The sequence below is a fragment of the Amphiprion ocellaris genome, chromosome 12, assembly GCF_022539595.1.
Source record: "Amphiprion ocellaris isolate individual 3 ecotype Okinawa chromosome 12, ASM2253959v1, whole genome shotgun sequence".
In the NCBI taxonomy this organism is placed as follows: Eukaryota; Metazoa; Chordata; class Actinopteri; family Pomacentridae; genus Amphiprion; species Amphiprion ocellaris.
The window spans coordinates 8,106,864-8,118,146 of NC_072777.1; the positions used below are offsets into that span (position 1 = coordinate 8,106,864).

General features: G+C 39.2%; 1 protein-coding gene across 2 annotated transcripts in view; it reads left to right on the forward strand.

Annotated features, from left to right (window-relative positions):
• LOC111576617 (rho guanine nucleotide exchange factor TIAM2) overlaps positions 1-11,283 on the forward strand; it is a 68,743-nt gene that overhangs the window by 21,268 nt on the left and 36,192 nt on the right. For both annotated transcript variants that reach the window (XM_035953818.2, XM_055016058.1), the window contains exon 2: positions 10,241-10,417. The gene's annotated coding sequence lies outside the window, so the exon portion shown is untranslated. The remainder of the gene's footprint in view (positions 1-10,240; positions 10,418-11,283) is intronic.

Consider the following 11,283-nt stretch of genomic DNA (forward strand, 5'->3'; position numbering starts at 1 on the left):
GAAAAATGCATTTTACACAAAGACGGCAATAAGGCTGAAACCTTCATGTTTACACCCACAAATGTTGAATGAATAACATGACTGCAGTCCAGGAGGATAAATGTTGAAATGCCTCGTTGTGAACAGAAGACGGAGGCTGTAAGGTCTGACAGACTGTGGACTAGCTGATTTATTGACGGTTTACGCAGGACCTGCAGATAACCTCGTGCTGCTTAAACCAAACTACATTTTATCTAGGATCAAATCTGATTAGTGTCTGTTTAGCTCTGCAGCATCGCCCGAGTCTGTCAGCCTCCCCGACACCAACAAACACTTCATTCAATTAACCGTCGATTAGACAGAGACGATCAATCCGTCACAGCAGCTGGGAGACATGATGCTGGTGGTGATGGGGGTGGATATGACAGGTAACAATGTATGCTATGGTAACGTTCAGACAAAAAACAAAAAACTGTTTGATATTCCTTTATGTTTTTCATATAAAAATTACACACTGTCCAAAACCTAAAATATTCACTTTACTAACAATAAGCTAAAATGGGTAGAAGCTGCAACTTGTGTTGTGTGTCAGGATCTTTCTGGCTATATTTCAATATCATTCTGATATAAGAGGAAAAAACACTTTGGCTTGTATGTATTTTTTTAAACCATTTGCAGTTGTCTTGGGTGGAACTGAGCGAAAATTGCAGCTTCGTTTTACCCTCAATATAGTGAAGGGTGGAACTGTTTTCATGGAACGTGTGCATGCAGGGAAGCAAGCATTGTCATTGAAACGGATAGTCCACCAAAAAAATAAAGTAAAATGGCTGCCTCACTGCACAATCCAAATCCTTATCAAGATTTTAAATATTCATTGTGGTAGGTTGCTGCCTAGTAAAGTGGATTTCAAAAATTGTGACAAGCAAATTGTGAAAGGGAGGAGAAAACTGCCTGAAATAAGCGGCCAATGGCAGATTTGTACCTGAAACCTATATCCAGTGAGTCAGATTAGGCTGCAGCTTAGAACTTTCTCTGTTATGTATTTGTTCTGTAGAATGTAATTACAAAAAAAATGCAGTATCCTTGTGTTCAAGGTGGCATCTTAAATTGCTTGTGTGAGTGTCAGTCAAGCCAACAGTTCAAAACCTCGAAGATGCTCAGTTCTTTGTCATAATGAATAGAAAAGCAGCAAATCCTCACATGACAGAAGCTGGCACCAGGAAATATTTCATGTTTTTGCTTGAAAAATGAAAGGTTTTGATTGATGGGCAATTGATTACCCTGTTAACCACCATGTAAGATAATATTTTTCTGGGAATTTGATTTAAAAGAGGTGGGACTCCTATTACTATGTAATGATACTGACTCCTACTATTATATTTGACGACCAGACAAAGTGTTTTCTGTGAGTTTTTCAGATGCAGTTTATCTGCAGGAGTTTCTGAAATCTTCTGTGACATGTTTTCCCACCTTGGGAGAAATATATTTTTGAGTCTGAGCAAGGTCATCGAGTGTCCCAAAGAAAAATGTGGTCGGGGGAAAAAGGTTTGCACCATGTAATGTAGTTTTACATTTTACCCATCAAAGAGAAAACACGCCATTTTTGAGAATATCTTCTCCTTGGATTCATGTGATCTCAAGACAAGCGTTTTCAACAGTTTTCTGTCATCCAGAAGTATTTTCTCAAACAGAAGTTGGAACATGACATTATTCATGGGAAATGGCACGTTAATTTATGTGATCATGCCGCCACCTCCATGCTGATTCATGACAGTCGATTTCAGTCTGAAACGTGGCTGTTCTAAGTGCTGGTGTGACAGATCCTTCAGACCACCGTCCGAATCAGAAGCGAAGCGTTTGTAAATGTTCTCCAGTGTTCTCCTGGATGTTTGAGGCTCTCCAGAGGAGGAAGCAGCTGCAGTGGCCACACCAAACCCAACACTTGGCCCCACCTGAGTCCGAGGGCTCCACCCGTCTGCCCACAGTGCCAGGACAAGGACCCCAGTCAGCCAGGACAGGAAACAGACCCCCCACCCAAACCGACCCCCTCCTTCGGGCCAGGCACACTTCCCCTGATGAGGAGAAAGGGGCTTGCAGCCAGCGGCCCCCTCCTCCTTATCGAACTCCGTCTTTGTGCTTTCCCATGGGGAGGTGGAGGGCTTGTTTTGCTTCTTGGCGTCTCCCTGCAAATACACACCATGGCTGCCCCTCCCCCCTTTGTGCTGCACAAATAACCCCACAGAAAAGTGCAAGAGGGAACACTGGTTGAGTGCAGCAAAGAATGCTTAGTCTGCAAATGATGTTTTCGTACAAGATATTGAAGAGCAAGAATTCAAACAAACACACTTTTCACTTGCCCTAAAAAAACATATTGGGGAATTAAACCTACTTCTGACTGGATTCTGTTTATTATCAATATGATCAAGACCTCTAATTAAATAACCATTTTAGAAGTTGCAAACACTGAGCATAAAAAAATTCGCTGTCAAGTTATTTTTTTCTGCTAAAGTGTCCATTTTTGCAGTAGAACCTCCACTTATCTGTTTTGTGGTTTTGTTTAGACGCCAGTTCAGGTTCAGGATAGACGATGGTCTGGTTTTATAGAGATTAAGCCCACAGTGGCTCAAGGCACAAAGTGTTTATCTACACTGAACCAATTTTTTCCTGAACCTTATTCCTACAGATAGTAGTCTAGATGTGAACCTGGCCTTCGCTCTCGAAGTCTTGCGTTTTTTGCACCCACCCTCCACCCCAACCTCCTCCTGCTGACTGCACTTCATAAACGTGACGGTTCATTAAGTTCAAACAAAACTTTGCCTCTAAATATAATTCAGCCAGTGATTAAATTGCACTTAAGTATAATTGAGAAAGCTATTTAATCGTGTAGGAATGTATTTTTATGAGAGGACTGGCATTTGCAAGATAAACTTCCAATACTTTTTATAGAATGATTCGATTTTCTCTCAAGTCCAGTGTGCAATTTCTACACTTGTGGTTTATTTTTGTCTGATTTTGTGCTCTGGTTGTGTTTAGGAGACATTTTTTTTTTTTTTTTTAACTTTTTATTTATAACATTTTTTAAAGGAACAATGAACAGGGGAATCGTATTCCCAACTGGAGACATTTTTTAATTTGAGGGTGCAATTATGAATCAGGAACTTACCTGACTAGCTTTCCTCAAGGATAATTTCTTTCAATTTTCATGACTTTTTGTCTTTCGTTCTTGCGCCATCCCCAGAACGCTTTTTCTCAGATTGTTGCTGTCGTGCCGACTGCAGCCTCTGGGGAACAATAGCAGAACTTGATTTAGCCATTTGGTCATTTATGTGATCTAATATTTGGAAGTGATGCACCGTGTTTCATTCTACGCACCCGCTGACCTGAGGGTGTGTTAGCAGCTACAGCTCAGCTCTGTGGAAACTGCAGTTAGGGCGGTGTTACACATATTATATCGCACCACAATTAACAACATTTTTGTCTCCGTACGTATTCTGGAGCTGTCAGTGTAGAGTTTGGAAGCGGAGAAACATTCTGGCAGACCGCAATGGCAAAGCACACATCCTCCTGGACAGTCGGCAGTTATTTGACAAAAAGAACATGATGGAAAATCAGAGAAAAACACTGACTGTGACTGGCAGAGTGCCCCGCTAAGAATCTCTCCAGCTGATTGAGAACCTCTTTTAGAACTAAAACAGTTTGTTAATCTTTTTTATTGAACACCAAAGAACTAATCACCAGCTGTTTTGCTTGTATTTGAAGCAAAACCATAAAATATTCAGTTTGATTTGCTGCTTTTTTGCTCATGTGATTGCAAACAGATTTTTTTCCCCTTTGGACCAATCACAGTTTGGAGCTTCATCGTTTTCCTGGAAAACATAAAATGTACTTTGTCAGTTACAGCACATTTCTCATTCAACAAGAACATGTACGGAAAATAAACAGCATGTAAGATGGCACTATAATGTGACCATCTCTTTTTTTTTGTTGAAGTTTAAATTTTGAACTCCAGCTTTAGCTTTAGACTGCTGATTTTTATTCCACAGGATGCACATTGCATCTTCATTGCCAGTCTGATTCATGGAGCTACATTTTCCCAGTTACTCCCATCAGAACAAGTTCATTAACACACAATCCCGTCACAGATTGTTCCAAGTTGATCTTGAAAAAAGTCCCTGTTTGTTGCTGAATGCCTGATACAAGACAAAACAACCAATAATTAGCCGAGAAAGTGGGGAGATAATCAGCAATGAAAATAATTAGTTGCAGCCCTTCTCTCTCCACTGTTTTGAAATGTAAGTGGATGTAATCAAGCCTGTATATGTATATATATGTATGTGTATATATGTGGATAGATGGATGGATGGATGGATGGATGGATGGATGGATGGATGGATGGATGGATGGATGGATGGATGGATGGATGGATAGATAGATAGATAGATAGATAGATAGATAGATAGATAGATAGATAGATAGATAGATAGATAGATAGATAGATAGATAGATAGATAGATAGATAGATAGAAAACTCTAAGAAACTTAAAGATGAACATTTGAAGTATGAAATCTGAGGGTGGGTGGTGTATTTGTGTATCTGCTGCTGCAGGAGGTGTCTCAGTTTCCTGCTATTTACAGCTGATCTGGAGTTCCGGTTTCCTGCGTCTGTTCGGCCTCAAGACAAAAGCTTCACTACACTGAGAGAAGGAAAAACAAACAGCCTAACAAGTGATTTTTGTGGGATTTCTTAAGTGGTCTTGTAAAATGCAGAACAGTTCAGGAAAGCAGACTCAACAGCTCGGCAGGTCATTTAGACTCAACACATTGACTCTGATAATTTTCTTTAAACGACTTCATTGCATTTGCAACATTTTACCTCAATCGCTTCTGTTTAATTCATCCCAAATTCACCAAGAGTTTAGATGTTTCAAATGTTTAGAGCTCCCCAAAGATACACCTGGGCTACAAATGGCTTCCAGCTGTCATTTTGTGCTTTATCATGTACATTTCCTCTAGTTCCAGGAAACTTTTGTGTGACTTTATTCGTGATATCGACGCTAAAGATCTTGTGTTAAGAGCTGGTGTTCTTCTTCTGGGAACTGAGGCTGATTGATGGTTGAGCATCCGCAGATTTAACACTAAAATATTCTGTCCAGGATGGCAGTGTTAGTTTTAGTTTCAGTCCTTTGGCAGAACCGTGTGTTTAGTCACATTTTAGTAATTTGATCTGTTGACTGCTGGATAAAAATTGTTCCACTACCCTACAGTATGTGATACTGTGGTGGAGGAAGTATTCAATACCTTTACTTAAGTAAAAAATTCCAATACTGTGTTGTAAATTACTTTATTACAAGTACAAGTCCTGCATTTAAAATACTACCCAACTAAATATGCAATATTATCAGGAAAATGTATAAAGTTTAAGAGTAAAAGTACTCGTAGCAGAAAAATATCCTGTGACTGACTATTATATTATATCACTAGATGAGCTCTAATGCATTGGTGTAGACTCTTTAATAACTGAAATGGTTTAAGTTTATTAGTTTTTTTGCCACAGTACACTGGGAAATTAAGTGAGAATGAACTGTTTTATTATTATTATTATGAACTCTGAAGTCTCATGCATAATGCTTTGTTTTGTCAGTAATGTTGGACACAAACATTTCAGTCTTCATTTTTGGGTTTTCACAGTAAATACTGATTCTGTGCTGATATTTGTCATTGTTTGTCATTGCAGCGTCCCATCAGGGTTTCTGTGTATTTTTATAAACTCTGAAACATAGAAGAATCATCCCTCCAAAGATTTAACTAAATCAGACCAAGCATGTCACTTTGGCAGCGTTAAGCACATAAAGACAGTAGATTAGGACGTTTGCAGTTGGATTGGAAGTCAGTGAGTCTCCTCATGACCATCACATAGAACCATCCAGTTTGACATCCACTTAGGGAACAGGTGGCATTCCTCCATACAAACTCAGCAGAGTTCAATCTGCACATTAATCAGATTCTTTTCACGTTGAATCTGATGAATTCCTTCAATATGCTGGCCTCACGCCTGCCCGAGAGAGCGGGTGAGGAGGGTGAGGAGGGCCTTTGTTTGGAAAGAATGTGAGGGGTCGCCCGTGGCGGGGCGTCCTGCGAGCCGGCAGATGGCCAATAGGACGAACAGACAAAAGTGCAGGGCAGACTTTCTCCTTTCAGAGCTGATCGTCTGAGCTGCAAGACACAAAACAGCACCGGGCCGTAGTGGGGGAGGATGGAGGATGTTGTTACACACAGTTCAACCTTTAGTGATGATGGGAAATCTGTTATTGGAACCTCAGATCAGGGTTGGATTTAGTCATATTTCACTATGTTAGAGTCAGTAGACTCACATCTTTAATACTTTTTATTAAATTATGAATATCTTTAAGTTTCTATAAAACCTTCTATGAGAAGTATCTTATGCAATGTGGTCCATGGAATTAAAAGTGTTCCTAAATGTCCTCACCAAGAAATACACTCTTGTAATGGCTCATATTATTACCTTTCTAAAAGAAAGCGTTATGCAGCTGACTGTTCTTAATTAAATACTATTTGTTTCGTCTGTAAAGTGTTGAAAGGCAGTAAAAACCACAGCTTCCTGGGGCTCTAAGTTATGTGTTTAATAAACAGGTTCACATTCTTTCAAGTGTGTCTAAACCAGACTCATTATCGTTGCGGCTCTATTGGACTGCAGAGGAGGATTATGACATTTTGTAATGAAAATTTAATAGACATCCTCTAGAGCAAACTGGAGAAGCCTCACATTAGCTTCAGATAAACATTTCATTTCATGTGCCTCATTTATTCATTTATTTGACAGATACAGGGTTCAATGATCCACAGAAAAATGACTGTAAATAAATCAGAGCTGTCCCTGTTGATTCTCTTGTTCCTGCCCAACTCTTAAAACTTCGAGCTAAATTTAGAATAAAAATAACATATTCAGATAGTCAGCACAATGCAAATCCACCAAACAAACAATGCAGAACAACCATGATTGAGCTAACAATACAAACAAAACAAACCGAGACAGATCAATGAAAGACTAAACGCAAAACAATGACCAGCAGAAAATGCCAGTAGGATGCTGTTCATTTTTGTGCAGAACAAAGATGTAAGAGTTCATACAGCATCACTCAATGTGATGAGCATTAGGAACTATTTGTTTCATATGCGATAGAAACAGGGACTAATTAAACTGTTTGTGTTCACACAGACGCAAACTTTATGTCCTAAAAATGTGAACTTCTCTTTTCAATTGCTTGCTTTGCCTGATAAACCATCCAAATATGTCTCATTTACTATCACACATGAGAAAAAAAAAACAGCAAATCCTCATATTTGATCAGGAGTGTTGGGAAAATGTCACCAAAACAGCGCTGAATCTCCAAGTCCTGCCCTCTACAGACCTCCAAAGGTATCTGGCACCAAGACTTGAGCAGCAGATCCTTTAAGTCCTCGAAGTTGGAGTTCTGTCTGGTTCATGGTCTGCATTGTCTGTTCTTTCTTGTCAATAGTTCTTCTCTGCTGTTGACTGTTTAAACACCAAAAGCTTTAAGAGATGCCCATTTATAGACAATATAAAAGTTTCATGTATAGTCTTTCATCGTTTCACCTGCCCATTTGTCCAAGACCGACTATGCTGACCAGGAAAACTGACTGTTTCTTTCAAGTCTGATACATTCAGACCGTGAAATTCACCGTTTTTCCAACGCTTTTATTCACTTCATCAGTGAACGGTCAGAAAGATTTGGCTCTTTGTTGTGTACTCAACAGTAGTAACGCTCATGTTGGTGCTTTTTATGCTGCACTGCATAAATGGATGTGTTCATATCACTATCTCTAACCTTCAGCATGTAGTTTTAGTTGACCGAACTTCACCAAACCTTAAGTTCAGAGGTGGAAGATCAGAAAACAGTCATGAATTGTTTTGCCAGACGACAACAAATCGACTGTTCTGTCATTTCAAACTGAATTTTAAAAGCTTGTGTGACAGCTGCAGCCTCGGGGTAAATAACCTTATATGTTGACCAACAGGACAATCTACGATCTCTTTCTCCAATTAAATCTCCTTCTCTTCCCTCCTCGTCTGTCGGGGCGTTTCAGCTGTCGGGGTTCCTCTTCAGCACTTCCCATCTTGTTTCAATGAAAGGGGTCAAAGGGCAGCGATGCATTTGGGGGTCAGCAGTGCATTGTGTTGCCGTGGGCTCTTCCCTATCCCCGCTCCTTCCTCCTCAGCCCGGACTCTGGGACAGGATGGGTGTCGGCCTGCCCGAGCTGGCTGTTAGTACACACTGAACCTCAAGTCCACCGTGACCTCTGACCTCTCCCCTGGCTCGCTCAGGAAATGAGAGCCCAGAGCTCTTTATCATTCTACAGAAGACGTCTGATCGTGATTGTTGAAATATTTTAGGTGTTTTTTGATGTTTTTAAGTGCAGCTGGAGTGGAAATCAGAACAAACAGGACAGGAAGAGAGAGTTTAGGCCATAAGGTCTGCTAACAGATTGTTCTGGTTATTATTTATTTAAGTAATATGTATATATACAACAGTCAAAGCTGTCAAATGTTGAAAATCAGCCAACTAGATGAACATTGAGTAAACAGTTTAAAACTAACAAGATTATGCTTTAAAGACCTCTTAGGTTGTTATTTATTTATATGCTGTTTATCTGTTATTTATGTCTTGGGGATCAATTGTTTATTCATTTTCAGAAAAACTAAATGTTCATTTGTGCAGACTTGTAGCCAGACTTGTCACAGTTATCTTCCACTCAAACTTTTCTTAGTGTTATGGATTGTTGTGCTTTGAAGATGTCTTGTGAGAGCTTTGGGTTTGACTTGTCTTGGTCTCCTGGGTGTCTCAGTGTCACAGTGTTTTGACTTGTAGATGTTTTACTTGGACTCGTCTCAGTCTTGTAGGCGTTTTCTCATGTATGTTCACCCATACTTGCCTTTATCTCAGACTTGTCTCAGTTTGGTCGATGCTTTCATTCGCACTTGTGGTGTTGAGTGTTTTTCATTGGTTTTCTCATTCTGGCCTTCATTTAGATGGGTGGCTACAGTAGAGGTGGACATGAAACTGGGTTGGAAATCAACCAGAGGAACACCGGAAACGTAATAGGAGAGACGGTTTGATTCTTAAAGATTCCTGAATATAAATCAATGGAAAAATTCTAAATTTCCAAACACAACAACAAGCCAAATAATTTGCCAAGTAACGACGAAATCAGGAAACATCAAGCCAGTTGTATTGTCACGCTGACTCAAATTTAATGATGCAAAGCTGTGTAACCTGTGGAGAAAATGCTTTGCTGCAAAATACCTTTTTGCAGCAAAGTCACCAAACTTCTGAAGAGGTTTTTATTAAATCGAGTTGGTGATTCTGTACATCTAGTTTTTGTTATTTGTGAAAAACAAATGGGTGTTTTTTTGTTAGTTTTTTGCATTTCCGCGTGTATTTACAGAAAAAAATCTGTTTATCTTTCTTGACAAATTTGTCTGATTTGTCTCAAAATTGTTTAATCTGTCCATCTTGCGGTGGTGTTCATGGGTCGTGTTTTGACTCAAGTTACTCCTGGTGTGAAGGGTTGATGAACTTGTAGCAATTTTGACTTTAATAAAGTCAAAAAAGTCCATATGAGCAATTACCAGAGTCCATTGGCTTTGGATTTGTCTCTGTCTCTGGTTTCACTTTAATCCTTGGAGTTAATGTTAATTAAGCTGATAGCAGACAATTTATCATCATGCACATGTTTGAAAATGAGTACTCTGAGGTTTTGGAACAGTAATGGACAATTTTTGGGCATGTTAAAGGGATTTAATAAATGCCTGCTAACTGAAAAGATATCTGTCATAACAATCAATAATGACAATAACAATCACTTGCAGCCCTCCAGTCTGAGTCTTACTCTCTTTGTATCTAACTCTAATCCCGAGTTTCTTTAAATAGCTCCAGTCTGATGAGCTCAGCGCGCTGCTCTCAGATTGATGCTTGACCAAAAAAAAGGACATAAAAGAAACAGAAAGAGAGAAAATGGGGAGAAAATTGCTCAGCATTCCAGAAAACCAAAATAAACAGAGGAGCGAGTGAGGTCTGGTTTCAGAAAAAGAAAAAAAAAACCTTCAGCAGAGACGTCATGGAAGAGCTTTACAGCGGAGGGGAAGGGGGGCTCGTACAAAAGGAAAGTCTGTGTGCTGAGGCTCATGAAGCCCCTCCCTCCCTCTGTTCTCCCCCAACAGATGAGTCGGTGTGAAGAGAAGGGGCGAGCGACATAGACAAACACACAGGGAGAGAGAGAGAGAGAGAGAGAGCAGCTGGAAACGACAGAGAGCTTCAGTAGTGGAGAGAGAGAGGAGGCAGCAGGACGAAGCATGAAGGAGCTGCTCATCTGATTCTGACGACCAAAACACAAGCCGGTAAAACTCTTCACATTTTCTTTACTTACCCCTAGACAGCACTGACAAACTTTTATTCCGTTTTCAGGGACTTTTGCTCATTTGCAGAAATAATCTGAAAAGATTTTTAATTTGTTCATTGCTCTGGATTCAGTGACTCTGTTGTAACTGTTGGTTATGAAGCAGTTTCATTTTTCCCTGAAAAAGTGCATTTAAAAAATTGTAAACTATAGATACTTTTTTATGAAGTGTGTTTTATAAATGTGCTTCATAAAAATCGATGCAATGCAATTAATTGAATCAAAATCAACAATTATTTCTCATTTTAACAAGTCTAACAGTCGGTGTAACCTTGCTTTTCATATACTGCAAAGCATTCAATTTCAGTTATTTGTATTAAGGAACTAAATCTGGTTTTCCAAAACTGAGTAAGATATTCTGACAAGATTAGATTAAAATATAAAATAACTGTCCCTGCAGAAATAAATGGGGACATGCTAATAGTAGCAGCAGTAGTTCTTGTTATAGCTGTAATATAAGTTAAGCTGTATTTAAAAAAAAAAAAAAACTTTAAAGTTGCATAGGTTATACATATAAAAAACAGATACAAATAAACAAAAGACAAAAATAGTAATAATGTAAATATATAAATCAGTCAGAACCAGGAGTTGGAGTTGAGACTGGATTGCTAACTCAGAAAATGATTTCAGTGTGATAAAGTTTTTGCGTTGTTGTCGTAGATGGATCTGTTGACAAGCCATTGATGAGAAAGCTGCTTTATACTAACTTTAGAAGCAAACTTTTAACTTTAAGCCCTTCAGCAGCTGTATATAAAAAGGACTGCATATAAAAGAAAGATGTAACCCCTGGGTCTGAAAGGTGAATTC